Genomic DNA, 10,825 nt, shown 5'->3' on the forward strand with positions numbered 1-10,825 from the left:
TATTAGGTATAGAGAGTACGATAAGGAGGAAAAATTAATAAAATGATTTTGAAGATATTAACTGGATTTAATCACATGTAATGGTTATTTGTTTTAACTGGTTATAACAATTAGTTTGAGTTCATTGTATCAGCTATTTTAGTTTTAACAAAACTATTTCAGTAAGTATAAGTTAAATATAATGGTTAGTTTGTTTGAAGGGTTAATCGATTTGTGGTACTTAGGTTCTTCCAATTTTAGTGTGTGGTCTAATATCTGTTCAACTTACTAGTCGGTATTTAGAAATCACGTCAACTCGGTTTAAATCCTGTTTTAATAAATTTTATCATTTAACATATTATTAGAGCATAGCTCGGTTGAACCCACCAAGCGTTGGTATGTCAAGTTTGGTTGTCATATTTTAGTGAATCAAAACTCATTTAAAGAGTCGCTTGATTATTTACTAGAGTCAACTTCGTATAGGTTAGCTAGAAAGTTACTAGGATATGAGACTTACAAGTATTATATGAAGACTTGAAGAATGTGAAGAAGTAGAGAGTTACAACGACGACATCATCCTTCCACTTGAGGTTAGTAATATTTTACTTGAATTGTTTCATTCCTAACGTATCTTTCAAGTCATGCATATTGAAAACATAACTGCGAAGCTGTAATGATTATACTCTAATTAGACATAGTATTAAGGAATTACGATACGAAGTATAACGTCTATCTTTTGAACTTCGTATATAAGACATCGACATAATCGTATGAATGCTATTGTGATTACGTATATGGGTATGGGTGAATATTTCGTCATAGGAAACAATGTTTTACATTCGTTTAAAGGAAGTACAATTCATAAATATGAATCGAAAGGGAAATCGCTACGCTTATTGGTATTGTTATTCATTGCAAATATTTGGATTACCAATATGTGTGCTTAGTATAACCGCTCATAACTTGTTTATGTATCTTGGTAAAACTATTCACAATGCCTGACTTTTGTATTGGTATGACTTTTATTAGTGAAACCGATCCTAAGTAATCACCTGAGATGGTATGATCGATATTTATAATTGGTGTGACCATTCCTAGTCATTGGGTAACCGATCATAGAACTTGGTTGGGACTAATCACAAGACGTGTAATCGATCCTTGTAGTAGGTTAACAAGTTTTAGTAATTGGTGTGACCGATCCTATAACTTGTGCAACCGATCACAAGTAAGTACCATAAATAAGTGGTAATCGATCCTGGTACTTAATTAACAATGTTTTGGAAAATAATGTAACCGATCCTAGTAGCCACTTGGAGGTAGAACCGAAACTTGTTTTGGTATAACTGTTAAACTCATGAATGGTGATTGAATGTTTTTGATCAATCACATAGTTCTTGGAAATCAGATGAACCAATTCTAAACTTGTTTGGAAGTGTGGCAAATCGATTCCAAGATTGTCAATATGAAAAAGAATTTACAAAGTAAAGATGTCGACATACTTTGAACACGTACAGTAATTCTTACCTTTTATTGTTCAAAGATATTCCTTAATAACTAAAGGAGAATCCCGGATCGAAATAAATTGAGAATCTTTTAATTAAGGTTTTTAGTTTTATATGCTTTTAATTTTCAGCAATTAAAATGCATATCTTTAGAAAATAAAAATTGGTAATGTGCATTTACTAATTGGAGATTTATTACTGAGATTTCGGTCAATATTTTGACAGAGCATTTCCATGAATTATGAAAACCGATTTTGGAAATATAGTGCATATCTTGAGAATATTTTCGATTTTGGAAATTCCTTGGTGTCCAAACTTCCTTGGTATATAAATATTGAAGTTTGCATTTTGAGCAAACTAATCTTCAGAGCCAGCAAAACTACCTAGTTGTGTTATTACTGGTGGATCCGTCTATTAGGAGAGGAAAGTACCCTAATTAGGCGAAATCTCTTACGACCGCTCGTCTTAAAGACTTCTTTGGGATTGAGAAGCTTTACGAGTACCGTTGATGGGAAACTACATAATTGCAGTTTATTATTAGTTTTCGATTGATTTGATTGACTAACTGAAAAAGCGGGGGTCTAACAACCTCACCCAATATTTAGATTAGCAATTTGTATGGACTAACTCCAATATACTTTCTAGATAATCAACTAGACAGTCAGACTCAATCTAGATAAAAGTATATCAAAGAGTTAATATCTCAATCTCTCGATTTTATTTTTACTCAAGAAAATGGAAATCTGCGAGTCTTTATCAAATACTGGAGAGATAAACTTGGATGGTACCAAATACCAATATCCAAGTGTCCATCAATTTAAATCAACAATCAAAGATTGGATATTCTAATTGATTGATTTTAACGCACAACATGTGATATTTCAATCAATGCTTATAAAACAGTAGTGTTTGGTGTGTCACGCAACGGCTTGGATATATCCATATTTCTAACTGATGGTTAAGATCTTCCCTCCCTTCTCAGTATGATCTTAGGATTCACATATCCAACGACTACGCATCATTCAGACCACGCGTCTGTAGCATTGAATTCCTCTCCGCCTTTGTTGATTCATTGGAGTTCTTTCTTTAACTTTCTCTCTTCTGTTACGTCGGACAAATCCTATAAGTTATTCGTCCTTTCATTTCCCTCTTCAACACAACACGAAAGTTTCTCTTAAACCCTGGCATCTGAGGTAAGGTAACTATGGATTTTAGTATGAATCGTTTCGTTTCCTAAATTTGCATTCTTAATTTTTGTAACCCTAGATTTTAACTTACGTTTTTCATGTAGGCATTGAGTATTGATCGGTTTCAGAAACAAACTAATGGAAACAATGAGCTAATTTTCGTGAGTTATTACTTTTTTTTTCTTCGTGTGTTTCATTCACTGTTAGTTCTTTGCGTTGATTTTCCCATTCACTTTCGGAAACTTGATTATTGATGGAACTAGGTGAATTGAATGGTTTTCTCATTCATTTTTTAGATGTTACATCTTCCCGGATACTTAAAATTGAAATTCCGTTGTCGGATTGTAGTTTTGTTGGTCTCCTTTTTTTTTTACAGGCGAAATAAATTCATCAAACTTGCTCCCAGTAATATCCACTTAACTAATGCATTGTTTTTCTCAAGAACCTTATGCGATATTCTTTTCTGTACTTTACTTTTCAAAATTATCAATATATGTCATTTGGTCAAAACTACAAAAACAAAAATTGCAAAAAAAAAAAAAAACAACAAATTTTCTTTGGGAATGCAGATGTAAGTAGATGAGCCAAAGATCTGACTCATTTGGATGGCAAAGCATATGTGTCCCGGCAATTGTTTCATCAGCCAACATCTCCCGGGAAATACAAACAAGGTTTTTGTGATTTCTTCTTCATGTTTTCAAATTAGTAGCTTTTCTTATGTGTAACTTAACTTTATGGACTTGCTTTTTTTATTGTTAATTTCATTTTTGGATAGTCATTCGTAAACTGGAATTTCCATTTTGCAAGTATAATTAACATTTTTGTAATTCTTACTTTGTATATTGTTTTTAATTCATTGTCTCCATTTTTATTCTGAAGGATACAACCCTTTCTCAAATTTTTCTGGGAACCCCATGATATATTATTAAGAAAACATGTACAAGAGATAAGATTTGTTGTCTGGATAACAACCTCTCAGTTTAGCTAGGCATGATGTTTTATGGATTTATCATATTTGATGCGTTGATCGAATGTGTAAATGCAATATTGAATTAAAATGGTCAAATTGGATTTATCTCTTGAAATAGGAACCTTTGAATGATTTTACAACCAGGGCCTTGGCTATTAATTAGGATGTACATTTGGTTTGTGTGACGACGTAGCTACGAGTTGAATTTTCTTAGCTTTCTTTGCCTTAAATCATAGGCTACAGTACTAAGGTCAGGATGTAGTAGCAATAGCACTTATGAACGATGACTATCACCTGAACTTAGTGAGAAGAATTTTGTATAGCCCACCAAATGGTAACTATAGTCTCCTTTCTGTGTTTTGTTTTAGTACTCAACTTCTAAGCATTCCTTTATGCTCAATAGCCATGGAAAGTTTGATCATGAATGGGATGAACTACCTAATGCACCCTCTTTTTTCTAAGCATTTTTTTTTAACTATTTATTGCATTTTCTCTGTAACTAAATCATCTAACAAAGAACCATTAATTTGACGACACATTGAGTCATGACCAGATGTGAAGAATGGATAACTACTTCACATCTATTTACTTTATCAATTATGGTATCTCACCAAATAATATATTTACTTTCAAATTCATTTGATGTGCATCATTTTAGAAAGTCATACATTTCATAGTTTTGTTCGTATGTCGTTGCAGGAATGAACTGATCCAGGAAAAGCTATAGGTTCAGGCGGTCCAACTATCTATGAGTCTATGACCAAATATCAAAACAGGTGAGTCAGGACCCCCATAAAGTGGATCTCATCAGTCGTTTGAGCGCATAAGCTTCGTGGTAACAGAAGAGTTGATATACCACTTATTAATAGCATTTTTCCACAATAAAAACTAAATATACGGAATAATATCTTTCTGGTAATTTTGAGTTTGACACACCTTAAGAATTTCCCAAAAATTGGAACCGGACGTTTTCCTCTGGATTCCATAGGAATTTTAAGGGAAACAAAAACGAGGTTCATTTTTCGGTGCCTACTATCGGCTTAAGCCAAAAGAATATTTGAGTTTACAGTTTTGAAGGAAATCATCAAGTTGTAACAATAATGCCAAAGAAATATTGGATAGAGGGGTTAAACAACTCATTTGTTTAACTTAGACAACGGATATATGAAAGAATGAAGACGATGTTTTCAATTTATCTAAATTGAGATGTAAAGGCACTCTCTCTGTCTATTATTTCAGTATAAATTTTCAATGGCTTGTATTCATAAAAGCCTAACGTGGAATATTATTCTATTTTGTAGGTTTTTTTCGCAGTGGCAAATGGATTATTGCCTGCCGGACACTGCAAGCACTAATTCAAGGACTCTGGTGACATGGATCTATCATTGTGGGTTCCGTACTGGACCTTCGGTCATTGGTCAGATCGTGTCCAAATAATGTCTTATAATTTTAAATTAGAAGCCCATTTGTAAGATCGCATCTTAATTGTGCTTTGTTCATCAAAATCCTTGATACTTTTGGTTGGTATGAATGAAACGTTTGAAGAATTTGTAGAGCATTTGCATTATTGTGTGTTAAATACTCCCTCCGTTTTTGGAAAAGAGATACTTTCACTTTTTCAATTTGGCCAAATTGAAAAAGTGAAAGTATCTCTTTTCCAAAAACAGAGGGAGCTAAGTTAAAATTGGCTATTAAATGTAAAGTGACAGTGCATGTTGGCGCAGAATGTAGCAGATACTTTCACCTTAAGATCTTACAGGTATTTTTGAAAGTGGTTATATGCTCATCAATCGGACTTGATTTCTTGCTGAATCTGATGGGAAAAAAAGTGTAGTTTTAAAATGGTCATACATAAAATTATAGGAAATTATTCGCACAAAAAATATTGCCAAAATTCTTAACAAACTGTGGTGTGGTGTTAGATTCCTAGAAAAAAAAAGAACTTTCTTGTTTAGTCCAGTAAACCTGACCCGGATTAATGGCTAGTCCAGCGGGAAAACATATTTACTCGCTAGTCCAAAAAAGTTTTGAAAAGAATAAAATTACTCTACTAATCCTAACATATAATATTATGTATATTAATACATATGTTACTACATATGTAGTATCAATATGTTATGTTCAATACTGTTATGTTACGTATTGATACTACATATTGATATGTAGTATGTTATATATTGATATGTAGTATGTTTGATATGTAGTATGTTATATATTGATATGTAGTCTCTTATGTATTGATACTACATATCAAAAAATTGTTATGTATTGATACTACATGTTACTATTAGTACTAGTTACTAGTATACTAATATACCAGTATATAGTATACTACTAGTACTAGTTATTAGTATATTACTAGTATACTAGTTACTACTAGTAAAGTAGTTACTTAATTTACGAGTAACAAATTAGTAAGATATTTTTGTTACTACTAGTATAGTACATATTAATATGTAGTATCACCGTATTGATATTACTAGTATGTCGCTACATACTACTAGTAATATTTACATGTGTTGATACTAATTAGACCTGGAAGGGTGTTTTAGACATTTAGAAAATACACTTTATAATCTCCACGAAGTTTCTGGACTAGAGAGTAAATAATCTAGTCCAAAAACATGTTTTTGGACTAGGGAGTAAATGTTTTTCACGGGTGGACTAGCCATTAACTGGGTCATGAAAAATTGGACTAAGCAGTAATTCCTACAAAAAAAAGTCATCTAAAAAGTGTTTTTACCGAGTAACATGACATTCAATTAGGGCCATCATCACCCGAACGGGCTCACCATTCTAGGGCTAACCATTCCTTTTATTGGAGTTCAATATCTTGATTTGTTTAGAACAACCCGAAAGATTGGGAATCCAGAAAATAAAACACAAGACAAGAAAAGTTATATTGTGAAATAGCAATCTCACTCTATAATCCTGTGAAATAGCCCGTGTCGTTTAATTGATACTTTCGTTCTGTTTTAGAAAAAAATGATACTTTCACTTTGTTTCAGAGAAAGTGATATTTTCGCCCCGTTTCTGGGATGGGTGATGAAATCAATTTAATACCAACAAACTCCACCGTTATCACCGACAGTACCAATGACTACACCTTCTAGAAATTGAACACAAAAATTTTCATTAGAAAAACACACAACTGTGTGACTTGGGGGATACAAACCAGAGGATAACAGAAAGAAGAAGCCATACATGGTGCGACAACAAAGCACCCCAAAATATAACGGTGTGAAATAGCCCGTGCCGGTATGGCACGGGTGATTTCCTAGTTCTATAACAAAATATAATGTGGAATAGAAATAACACAGACACCAAAAATTTTGTTAACGAGGAAACCGCAAATGCATAAAAACCCCGGGACCTAGTCCAGATTGAACACCATACTGTATTAAGCCGCTACAGACACTAGCCTACTACAAACTAACTTCGGTCTGGACTGTAGTTGAACCCTAATCAATCTCACACTGATTCAAGGTACAGTTGCACTCCTTACGTCTCTGATCCCAGCAGGATGCTACGCACTTGATTCCCTTAGCTGATCTCACCCACAACCAGGAGTTGTTACGACCCAAAGTCGAAGATTTTAATAAACAAATTTGTATTACACAGAAAACTCTATGATAATAGATAAATCTGTCTCCCACAGATAAACCTAAGAGTTTTGTTCCGTCTTTTGATAAAATCAAGGTGAACAGGAACCAATCGATAACCCGGACTTATATTCCCAAAGAACAACCTAGAATTATCAATCACCTCATAATAATCTAAATTGTATGGTAGCGAAACCAGATATTGCGGAATCACAAATGATGAGACGAAGATGTTTGTGATTTCTTTTTATCTTGCCTTATCGGAGATATAATCTCAAGTCAATTATTAAATTGAACTCGTACGATAGAAAATGGAAAGATCAGATCGCTCAACTACAAGAGAAGTAGTTTCGTCTGGCTTCACAATCCCAATGAAGTCTTTCAGTCGTTAACCTACAGGGTCCCGAGAAGAAACCTAGGGTTAAAGGAGAACTGACTCTAGCAAAACCAACTAGTATCACAGATGAGGTGTGGGGATTAGTTTTTCCAGTTGCTAGATGTCTCCTTTATATAGTTTTCAAATCAGGGTTTGCAATCTAAGTTACCTTGGTAACAAATCATTCAATATTCACCGTTAGATGAAAAACCTGATTTAACCAAGCTAATATCTTTCAACCGTTAGATCGAAACTTATCTTGTCACACACAAATTAAATGTATTTCATTTAGGTTTGAGAAACCGTACCTAAACGTGTACACTTGGTTGGTTCACAAATAGTTAACCAATGGTTAGCCATATGAGCACTTTCATATTAACCGTATTCATCTTCTTCACAACCAGTTCAAATGACTTCAAAAGAACTAGTTGAAGAGTTGTTCAATTGCTTAGGTCTTTATGAATAAACACAATTGAAACAAAACCGGTTTGATTCACTTGAATCAATTCATGAACAATATAGCCACGGTTTGCAAAGATTGCATTCCTTATTGATTTATTGTTTAAGTTCATAAACTTCCGATTTGAGAAATATAACCAGCTTGGGTACGCATACGGGTACGTGTACCATAGCTACCGGATTTGAGTTTAGAAACTCGGCAGAAATTTTTGGTTCGAAAACTTCCGCGGGTACGCATACCTAAGGTGACTGGTTTAACAATCTGCAAACTTATAAACTCAGCAGAAATTTTCGGTTCGAAAACTTCCATTGGTACGCGTACCCAACCTGTCTCCTTCACCAATACCGTATGCACACACTTGGTTTTCGGCACATGGATTTATACACTAATATGCCAACACACTATATATGCTTATATCCAAAGTTGGTTATGTAATCTCAACTCTACATTTCAATCATTGAAACATTCTTCTATAATGTTATAACAGTCGTTATTCACAACTATCGTCATCAAAGCTATTTTCAAGATTGAAACGTCATCATGACTTTCATCACGGGTTAAGATGAAAAGTGGTTAAAGCGAAAGCTTACCAACACATATTTCAAGAAAAAGATAGGCGAGTAAACTCGGCTCGAAATAGCAAATGTGTATGTACGAAAACTATCATACTTATACGACTTTGTCTCAAGAATAGGATATAGAGAGATAGAATTTTGAGTGATAGATAAGTTCAAGTCTCCACGTACCTTTTAGTCAGATGAAGTTCCACTGGTTCCTTGAGTAGTTTTTCATCTTCGTAAGATGATCGTTATGGAGTCTGGAGCTCAACTACACTTAACTGTCCTAGTCTGAGACTTAGCTATAAGTAGTCTAGAAATCAAGACATATAGTTTTGACAACTAAACTTGACAAAAATGCTCTAACACTAAAGGTTGTTGAACTTTGATTGCACCGAGTTTTTTTATGCTTGAGAATCTTCTCTTCTGATATAAGATTCACTCAAACTAGGTCGAAGTTTCGACGGGGATCTTTAGACTGTTTGTAGATCTAAAGACATCTTGTGATAATTCATTGTTAATAGACTCCGTTCTGTGTGTGATTGATCACAAGAGATTCAAGTTGATTGTGGGCAAGTGTTTATTGAAGATCTAAGAAGATTGCTTGTTTGAGTTCATAATCTTTGGTGTGCACAAAACTTGATCGGATGGGGATCCAACTATAATCGGTTTATCTTTGTGATAGTCTTGATTGACCAGTTGAGTAGATCAGCATCAATATATTGTCTTTGTGACTAAGAGTATTGATTACAAAATCTAGACAATTACTTTGGTAGTTGTATTAATAGATAGATCTAAGAACCTGACAAAGGAGTTTATTGAGATAAATGGAAGAGCCTTTTATCAAACTCATATCACTTGTTTGAAAAGATTTGCTACCGAACAAATTTGTTGTTCCTTTACTGTTTGGAATACGAACCAAAGGAATTGTTCCAAGTGCGTGACTTATTACAAGTTGGAAGAGCAGGGATACAAACGGAACTAGGTGAACTATAGGTTTAATTGCTTGGTCTCAACTATACGAAGTTGGTTTAGATTTTGTATAGCGGCTTAATCCTGAGAGTATTCAATTATGGACAAGGTCCCGGGGTTTTTATGCATTTGTGGTTTCCTCGTTAACAAAATCTTGTTGTGTCTTTTATTTTTCTATTTCCGCATTTGTAATTGTTTTTATTATAATTAGAAGTAAAATACACAAACGTTAATTCCTAATTACTTGATAGCAATCCTATTGTGTTTGGTTAAGTCCGAACCTATTATCAAGTAATCATACTTCGTTGTTGTATTGTCTCGATCTTGTATCCATAGTCAATCACACAAGTTATCTTGTTGTCATATTGTCTCGATCTCGTATCCTTAGACGATCACACGAAGTGTGAAACCGATTAGTTGTATTGACTCGACTCAGTCCATAGACAATCACTTTCGGAGAAATGACTTATAGGTGGAAAAGTTTTAGATTGAGGTATATTTGGGTACCCTCGTCTTTTCACATATTTATTTATTTACTAATTTACCCTTTATTTGCTACATATTTACATAAGATATTTGCAAACCACTATTATCTCATTTCCCTTAATCACCATCCTTTGCCCTATCATCATTATCATTTCGTAGACTTCATTAACAACATATCACCCCCACCACCATTAAAATCCGCATATTCATTATTATCTTTGTTCTGTTCTCGCTCCTAAGTAGTCAGTGATAAAAACAAATTTGTTTATCTCTTTTAACCTAAACAACTAAGTTTGTTGCCTGGTTACCGTCAAAATCTCCCAAACTAAAATTCTAAAATCATTATGAACCCGAAAATTTCTATAAAGTTTCTCATTAATTCATTATATGTAATTGATCAATTTCAGGTTTCTGATTTGAATTCCACGTGCTAGTATACGTTGAGCAAGTACAAAAAGAAAAACCCCAAAACTATTGGCCACAAAATTAAAACCAAACCTTCAAAATCACTTTCTAAGTAATAATTCTAATAATATCTAGATAATATCAAATATAAATCAATTAGCCCTTCATAGCTTAATTAATTAGTAACAAATTTTTCTCTTACATCTTAGTGTTCATATAGAGGCAAAAAGTTACTTTCGACGGGGAAGGAAAATAATAATAAAAAATAAATAAATTAGGTTTCATGTGAATATTTGAGTAGTCATGTGACTACATAACTGTCTTGAGAA

At 33.5% G+C, this 10,825-nt stretch overlaps 1 long non-coding RNA gene across 2 annotated transcripts; it reads left to right on the forward strand.

Annotated features, from left to right (window-relative positions):
• Positions 1-2,531: 2,531 nt before the first annotated feature.
• On the forward strand, positions 2,532-5,183 carry LOC113306773. Of its 2 annotated transcripts, none has more exons than XR_003338825.1 (5): positions 2,532-2,674; positions 2,773-2,829; positions 3,238-3,339; positions 4,338-4,414; positions 4,940-5,183. It is a non-coding gene; the product is annotated as an uncharacterized LOC113306773 (long non-coding RNA). The 2 variants fall into 2 exon arrangements; XR_003338826.1 differs by having other exon boundaries at positions 2,535-2,679.
• The last annotated feature ends 5,642 nt before the right edge of the window (positions 5,184-10,825 follow it).

Source organism: Papaver somniferum, chromosome 8 (genome assembly GCF_003573695.1).
Source record: "Papaver somniferum cultivar HN1 chromosome 8, ASM357369v1, whole genome shotgun sequence".
Taxonomy (NCBI): domain Eukaryota; kingdom Viridiplantae; phylum Streptophyta; class Magnoliopsida; order Ranunculales; family Papaveraceae; genus Papaver; species Papaver somniferum.